The sequence below is a fragment of the Doryrhamphus excisus genome, chromosome 12 (assembly GCF_030265055.1).
Source record: "Doryrhamphus excisus isolate RoL2022-K1 chromosome 12, RoL_Dexc_1.0, whole genome shotgun sequence".
Lineage (NCBI taxonomy): Eukaryota > Metazoa > Chordata > Actinopteri > Syngnathiformes > Syngnathidae > Doryrhamphus > Doryrhamphus excisus.
The window spans coordinates 8,269,233-8,278,408 of record NC_080477.1 but is presented as its reverse complement, the minus strand read 5'-3'; the positions used below and the strand labels follow the sequence as shown (position 1 = coordinate 8,278,408).

The 9,176-nt window shown below is 39.8% G+C and overlaps 1 long non-coding RNA gene across 1 annotated transcript; it reads right to left on the bottom strand.

Moving 5' to 3' along the window:
* Nucleotides 1–2,189: 2,189 nt before the first annotated feature.
* On the bottom strand, nt 2,190–4,120 carry LOC131139481 (uncharacterized). The gene is made up of 3 exons (XR_009132248.1): nt 4,034–4,120; nt 3,895–3,957; nt 2,190–3,539 (listed from the first exon to the last, which is right to left on the bottom strand). It is a non-coding gene; the product is annotated as an uncharacterized LOC131139481 (long non-coding RNA).
* Nucleotides 4,121–9,176: the final 5,056 nt, after the last annotated feature.

Sequence of the window (9,176 nt, the reverse complement as noted above, 5' to 3'; positions counted from 1 at the left end):
GAGTCCAGAATTTCTTCCATCCATCTTCTATACTGCTTGTCCTCACTAATTGCAGGTATGTTAGAGCCTATTAAAGCTGTCTTTGGGCAAGAGGCGGGGTAAACACTCGACTGGTCTCCAACTAATTGTATGGCATGCGTTACATATACTGTACAGAAAACAACCTTTCACACTTGAACAAATAAATTGTAACTGATGTGAAATGGATGAGTAGAATTAAATAAGCTTTGCTTCTTCCTACTCCCTTTTGAACATATGGAACTATGAACTGTTTTATGTGATGTGCTTTGGTGTAACTTGTATACCTGCTCAAAACAAATTAAAACAAACAAAGCGTGCAGCGCCGGAATTCAAGCGGAGTTACGATGCATACAAAAAAAAAAAAAAAAGGATTTTCAGCAAATGAGTGGGACAGTCTTTCCTGTAGAGTCTGCTTAAATCCAGTATAGTGTATCCATCTGATAACAAACACTCCACAAGCAACTGCTTGCCTGCACGCAGCAAAATTTCCTCCTTCACTAAAAGTGTGGCGATGTGCTCGCCTGCTACCAAATCCACACTAGGATTATAATCAGCACATACAGGACCCCTAATTTTGCAAGTAAACTGCACACACTTACAAGTAAACCTTATTACAACTACAGAACAACAATTCACAGTGACATGAAACATTAGTCTTTGAAACAGGTGACAAGGGTACCAGTACAGTCAACTGCTTAATGTGTTGAGTGGGAAAGAGATCACTAAATTGGTGAATAAATATATCAGAGCATGTATCATTCCCCGACAAAGGCTGTGTGACTGAGTCCGACTTCACATTCTTTCATGGCAAAACTGAAAGCTTATTGTCAAATGGTGTCAGGCACATGATCTGACACAGCACCGTCACTGTCCCTCTGCCACGGAACTGACACTTGGAAAGGGTGTTCAGATGTTCACTGGGCTGTGATATACTCTATGACACGGGCCAAGATGCACAACACGCTCACACACTTGTGTGCTGATAGGCTGGGTGGTCCGGAAGAAAGGGGAGGAGAGGCAGAACGAGAGCAAGATGTCTGAAGGGCAGAAACATGAAAAGAGAGACAGAAAGAGACATAAATGGAAATGGAACACCATTATTCTCCTGTATAACCTCAGGCCAACATGATTTCACAGTGACTCCAAAAGCTCATCTACGGTGTTAAAGTTAATACATTCCATTTGTACAGGTTAGAGTCAAACTGAAGGTCTTCTGTGTAGTATATACTCAGAAATGTTATGTGAAGTGGTTAATCGTATAGAAAAATAAAAGAGATTGTTAAATAATGATAGTAAATAATACAAATATGATTCAAACTGAGGAAACTGTTATATAGCACACATCTCAAGGGAATTTCTGTTATTTGCACCCCCTCGTCTATGTCAGAGGTGTGCAGATATGTGAAGCTCGCTTTGTTGTCAGTCCCAGATTGTGCTAACTGCCAAACAAACCTTTTAAAATCCCTTAAGGTCCACTGTATTTGCACTCACCATTAGCAAAAGGAAAGGGGCCTTCATTTTGTCGAACTCTGATATTCCCTTGCAATTGCTGTTTGATCATTCTCACTCTTGAATGGAATGACTTTTTTCTTAAGGGAGGGGGGTTCAAAGCTCTAAAGGATTATCTAATCATGTGCGATCACCCAGTCACAGGCTTTAATTGCCTTTGTCAGCCATGTCTGTGTTCAGAGCAGAACTGACGTCCCTGCATTCTATGCCTAGAGTAGAAGTGTATAAGACAAATGCGCCACACTTTGATCCAACTAAAAGTTAGCGGTAACCATTGATGTACATGCAACAATTTACAAAATTCCACAGTTTGACCAAGGCTGTGTCTTTGAACTGCTGCCAAAGGACAAATAGCGCACAGATATTCTGTGTGACCAACAAACACACATGCCATCAGCCATTAAAGTGACTCATTATCCTAGTGGAAGAATTCTCCAAGAAACAAGCATCTCGGTGTGCTGTGATTACTAGAGATGACAAAAACAAAACATGACTAGATAGGAATGTTTTAATACAGAACAAGACTGCATGTAAATGGTGTACCTAAAGATCTATATACAATATATACTTCCGAAAAAAAAAATTGTAAGACCACGTGAAAAACCAAAAAAAAAAAAAAAATCACATTTTTCACTGTTGGAGATTAAGAAGGTTCTAACTAAAGCTTGAAAATGCAAAAAAGAAGAAATGAGTGAAAAAAAAGTAATCAATTTATTGCAACCAACAACTAGATGTGATTGCTGTAAGATTGATTTTACTATTTTACTGTTGTTTTACAATAGTACTTACTATTTTACCAATATAATGCCCCATATTTTCATATACTTAGTCATACAGTTCTGCCTAGCTTGAACAAATCGGGACAGGGGGCCTGCGCTGATCAACCAATAGAAAATCTGGGAACCTGCATGCTGGCTTTGTTGCGCTCACAGAGAACGAAAAACAAAGTACAACAAAAGACACCAGTGACAGTAGGTCACTGGGAAGCTAAAAATACAAACAAAAGAGTACAAAGTAGCAAATAAGGATTACATGGTGGCTGAACTACTTCCAGACAGTGGGCAGCAAAAATACGAGTTACAGGGCAGAGAGACAAAAGGTCAGGAGCAAAAATGAAACGTGCGGGCAGGACCAGGCATGACAAGGCACGCGATCTGACAATAGGAACAATGGAAGTGGAGTGGTATATAAAGGCCTAATGGCCAACAGGTGTGCAAACCAGGAGAGCAAGGCAGGAGTCTGCCGCAGGACAGAAAAGAGACAACAGGGGGCAGCAGACCAAAACAAGTCATGAGGTCAGGTGAAGGTTGACTGCCCAAACAACTACAGCCCCATTGCTAATAGTGTGCATGTGACAGTGACCTCACTGTCCAGGACCCTGAATCTGAAGGCTGTGGTCGAATTACATTGATATGGCAACACAGTGAAGCTGAAATCTTCTTGGACTAAAAAAAAAAAACACCATCCAAAATCAAATGAGAAGCACTGCAGCCACTACACACAGTACAAAATGTAGCGTGTACAATGCATTTAACATTAGCTTTAGACACAACCCAATGGTAATTGCAAGATCTAGGCTAGAATCAGAAAATCCAGATTTCGGCTCTGGGAGTGAGGAAAAGAGGCAAGGCACACAATTTGAAGCTGTGGCGGTACCATATATTATAAAGTGCAAAAACAGAACAGTACAAATTCACAACATTAATTTACAATACACATTTCAATGAGCCCAATTTACAAAATGCATTCATCTAATGTGCTGAGAGTCCCAAAGCATACAACTGTCCAATGGCCCAGTAATCGAGTGTCCAGAGGGTCAGGGGTGGAGGAAAGGAGTGAAGTTTGTATGAAGGCCAATGAGGGCCAAAAGGAAAAGAACGGCTGCAAAGCCTCCTACCGGCCCGATCAGAGCAGAGCAGGTGGATGACAGCTCATCAGTTAATCTGGGCTTCAAGCTTCCAGGCGGGTTGCCTTAATGCAGGGTTCCTAGCTCGCCATCTAAACCTGGCCTATGTAAAATAGGACCAGCATAAATCAAATCATGTGCACACAAACATTCTAATTACATATAATACAAGTCGTATCCTAACTTCAATATATTATCATTTACAATAAATAATTGCACTATGGTATTATTCATTATAATCAAAATAGTCTCAATCTTACAATTCAATTAATCAACTTAAAGTGCGTTCAGTGCATCTGTAAAATGGCACCAACTATTATAGAAAAGATGGCTTTACAATGCCTCAGACCACAATAAGTTTTAAATAATTCCATGTACCGTTGAGAGAACAGGCTGATATACAAAGGTACTAATAAAACGCTGCTAATGCCGTTAGCAACGAGATGCCAAACACTCACCAATTCCATAGTTGTGATCGAACACTGCTCTTTTTAGTTCAGCATTGCGCCGGTGGACGGCCCCTATACTCCGACCACGTATGTAAAATGTTTAGACTTTCTCCATTTGTAAACTTCAACAACGACAACTTTTACATACCTGCAGCGACTCTTCCCATGCGTCCCTCACCGCTACCGGTGTGTAGTCACGTGACTTGGTGAGACACGGTCACGTGACCCAATGACGTTGCACCCCGAAACATTGTACGCACGGTAAATTTAATTAATATTTATATTATTTATATAACTTTATTTTGCATCTTAAATTAATATTTTTATATTATTATTTATATAACTTTATTTTACATCTGGGTTACAAAAATGAAGATAATACACTGTTGGATATACATTAATATAATTTAATAGAACAAATACTACAATATAAGTTTAAAATGTATGTGCTTTGAGTAATGGTTAGACCAGTAGGAGGTTTGTTTGCCCTAACTACACACCACTGATTTTAGCCTAATTAACGCATATGCATCATTCATTGCAAGCCACATCTCATTGTTACAATGACAGACGGAGGCACAATGCCGCATCACAAGAGAGTCACACAGAGTCTGAAGCCTTTAATTATTTTATTCTGACCTGTACACTTCAACAGCAAATGTAGCCTCAATGGGGTACAAGCCAATGCCTTGTTGTGCCAGTCCCAAGCCTGGATAAAGAGTTCAAGTTGGAGGTGGGACTGCATCAGGGTTCTGCTCTGAGTCCCTTCTTGTTTGCTATGGGGATGGACTTTATTTAGATTAGATTAGGTTAGCTTAGGTTATGTTATTTAGATTAGGTTTGCAGATGACATTGTGATTTGTAGCGAGAGTAGGGACCAAGTGGAGGAGATGCTAGAAGAGTGGAGGTTTATCCTGGAAAGGAGAGGAATGAAGCCGCAGCAAGACGGAGTATATGTGTGTGAATGAGAGGGACCCAAGTGGAAGAGTGAGGTTACAGGGAGAAGAGATACAGGAGGTGGACAATTTTAAGTACTTGGGGTCAACAATTCAGAACAACAGAGTTTGTGAAAAGAACACGAAGAAGCGTGTGCAGGCAGGATGGAGAAAAATGTCAGGCATGATGTGTGATAGAAGAGTTTCAGCTAAAATGAAAGGAAAGGTATACAAAACTGTGATGAGACCAGCCATGTTGTTTGGTCTAGAGACAGTGCCACTGAGGAAAAGACAGGAAGTAAAACCGGAGGTAGCAGAGATGAGGACGCTGAGGTTCACATTGGGAGTGACCAGGATGGATAGGATCAGGAACGAATCCATCAGAGGGACATTACATGTTAGAGACCTTAGAGATAAAGTCATAGAGACCAGACTGAGAAGGTTTGGACATGTCCAGAGAAGATAGTGAATATATTGGTAGAAGGATGCTGCGTTTAGAGCAGCCAGGAAGGAGGCGTAGAGGAAGACCAAAGAGGAGGTTTATGGATGTAGTGAAAGAGGGTAGTTGGTGTGAGAGAGACAGATGCAGAAGACAGGGTTGGGTGTAAGCGGGTGATTTGCTGTGAAGAGAAAGAAGAAGAAGACACTTCAACAGCAGTATATTCACATATCACATATACGTATATCACATTTTGTACTTCAGAATGCATATATTCCTAGTGAACGGGTGACTGCGGACACAATGTAACATCTTGGACTAGTCATGTCTAAGTTATCAGACTGACACACCCCAACTTGATTAGAAAGTTCACTGATAACAGCAAGCATAGCAAGTGCATTGGTTTAAATGTCTTGTTGGCATTTAGTGAAATGTCGTTTTAGCTCTTATGTGTCCAACCACTCAGACAATGGCGATTATTAATTGATTTTGTAGCGTCAGTCATTCTTGCACTTTGCCAGGGGCACTAATCCATACTAAGGAATTCATGCATCAACTTCATATTAAGTCCCCATCTTGCTTATTGACCTTTTCATGTAGCATTTTCCCTCACTGTTGTGAGCTGGCCCTTCACACGTGGTGCCGAGATAGGCTACATTATTTTTCTTCTTTTTATTCCGCTTCGGGTGAGAAACACATGAGAAGTGACACTGCTGCTCATGGAGGTAACTGGCAGGAAGAGTTTGACTCATGAGAACTCCGAGTCTGAAGTCATAAGTGCTGCCATAAATGTCACAGCCACTGTAATTGGGTACAATTCATACATGATTAGTGCTGTTTTGGTCTTTTATAGTATAAATATTATCAACCAGGAAACCAGGCTGATTACAAGTTTTAAAAAAAAAGTGACCGAAAACATGTTTACTCAATTGTTTACAAATATGTATGAAACTATACATTTTATATATTTTTTTAATTATATTTGCATTTCCAGAAGTTGTGTTTGCAAATCTTGAACTTTTGTTTGCAGATCTCAAAGTTTAGTTCATTTTCGTTTATAGTGTGATTAATTAATTTACTTTCATCCCGGGCCCAGTGCCCATGAGTCTTTTTTTTCAACGAGAAATCACATTTAATTGTGCAATTTTGTCACACGAGATCTTGTCACATGTACAACTACTTTAATTGGTCCCAGAACTTGCTCCACTGAATTACTTTATTACTTTACTTAAGTACAATTCAATATTTTCCATATATATGAGGAAAATGTTTGTAGCTAGAACATAGAAAACTTGATAATGACTTTCTAAAGACAACCTTAATCATTAGAGCCCTGAATTAACACCCGTGTAGTGACCTTAACATTCCTATGATACACCACATTGTTCAACTGTAATGCACAAGCTATGAAATCACTGCAGGGACACAAGAGATGGACATGGCTTCATCATTAGCAATGTAGCCAGCAAAGTAGTTAAACTCCCATTATTTACAGTATTCTAAACCGGTTAAGAGTTTTTCTCCATTGGTTTGGCTCATTTCTTGCATTTCTTGGAAGAGAAATTACATTCTTAATACTTAAGATAATTTGGCCAGTCTTGTGGTTGAGCACAACGGCATAGCTCACTTGCAAAAGCTCCTATCTATCCCCAAACTGTTCATTCATGCTTCAAAGCTAATTCCTTTCCCATATAAATAGTCAGTGCCACCAAAATGCAAAGAGACGTCTCAATTGCTTTGGCTCATTTCCTGAAACATAATGGACTTTCTCAACATTCTTTCTTCTAGCAAAAAAACAAAAAAATGGTTGAGCACAACACCATGGTTCACTTGCAAAAGCTCATACAGTATCTCTCCCAAAACACTTCAATCATCAGTCAAAACTAAATTGTGGCGTTGTGTAAGCGCAGCAAGTCAAAATGTTTCGATGTTTTGTCACTGTTGTCATGTTCTGTGTTGTTGCTCTCTTGCAGTTCAAGGCTGCCCTGCAGAAGGCGGAGTTCCCGGATCACACCCATGTGATTTACAAATATAAGGCATTGTAGTATTCTACACTGGTCACTATGTGTCATATACTCCTTGGATGTCATTGTTACCATAAATGTCAAATCCAATTTTTTTTCTTCATTCATTCATTCATTCATTTTCTACCACTTTTCCACAAGAGGGTCGCGGGGGGTGCTGGAGCCTATCCCAGCTGTCTTTGGGCGAGAGGCGGGGTACACCCTGGACTGGTCGCCAGCTAATCACAGGGCACATATAGACAAACAACCATTCACACTCACATTCATACCTATGGATAATTTGGAGTCACCAATTAACCTAGCATGTTTTTGGAATGTGGGAGAAAACCGGAGTACCCGAAGAAAACCCACTCATGCACGGGGAGAACATGCAAACTCCACACAGAGATGGCCGAGGGTGGAATTGAACCCTGGTCCCCTAGCTGTGAGGTCTGTGCGCGAACCACTCGACCGCTGTGCAGCCCAATTTTATTTCCTGTATTACATTATTCATTCACTCAATTTCTACTGCTTATCCTCACAAGGGTATGCTGGAGCCTATCCCTGCTGTATTCAGGCGAGAGGCGAGGTATACCCTGGACTGGTCGCCAGCCAATCACAGGGCTCATATAGACAAACAACCATTCACACTCACATTCATACACACTCCCTCTCCTGGCTACCATCCTCACTCATGGCACCCACACTGTCTGTCTGGTCACAGATTAATAATAATAATACATTTTATTTGTATAGCGCTTTTCAAAATACTCAAAGACATTTTACAGAAGAATGGAGTTGAATAAAAGCAAGTAAACAGAGTGAAAGATACATTAAAATACAACATTCATTCGTTAATACACAGTTAAAACATGAGAAAAAGCAGTCATCTACATCACAGCACAAGTTGTAGTTTCACCTGACTGCAATTATTGTGTATGTGGTGACTTATACAACAATGGAATGGTGCTGACATGTTTGGAGAGAACAACCAATAATATACATGAACAGGAGCTATTCAATTTGAAATTGTGTTAACTGTACATTAACTGTAACTACTTAATCATTTGCCAAGATGGCCATGTACCTGGTGGAATGAATGCAAAGGTTGTTTGAAGGTTTGTCCATGTTATTTTGATAATGTCATTTCTGTTTCAGTACAAAGAAGCAACTTCCACACGGAATCGGAGTACAACTCATTTTCAATCATTTATGTAGGTACATGCCATGGCCGACTCTATACAGTGTGATGGTAATCTAATGTCATATCTCAATTGTGCAGTGCCTCTCAAATAGCGGGGTGGGCCCCCCTGGGGACACAGTGAACAGTCGGGGGGTTTGTAAGGGAGGACTTTCAATATCAGTGCAGACCTGCGAACATGCATGAATTTGTCACACACAGCATGCAATTTGACTTTTGAATAAGCTTGTATGCTTCACTGCTCTCCATGTTGTTACATTTCGCTGGTTTTGGGTTTGAGTTCAGTCTGTACAGTACAGATAAATAAATAGATATTATGAATTTATCAATAGTATTTAAAATCAGGGGATTGCGAAAACATTTCTATACCCCATCGGGGGCATGACAAAACAATGAGAACCACTGCAATAATGGAATATTACCTAGTGGCCAGAATACTGCATAAACCTTTCTCTTTAAATATTTGTTGACTAATATATGCTATAGTCAACCACAAAACAGCGATCATTTATGAATTAATTTCGGAAAAAAACATAATAGAGTGAGGGAGCGATAATCAAACCTCAAGATAGCGAGGGACAATTGTGCATATTTAAAGCAGCCCCTTCTCTGAGAAATAGAAACAAAAAATTTAAAACTACATACACAAATATTTAGAATATGAAATAAAGTAATAGTTTAAGAAAGATAAACATGATGAAGTGATATCTTGT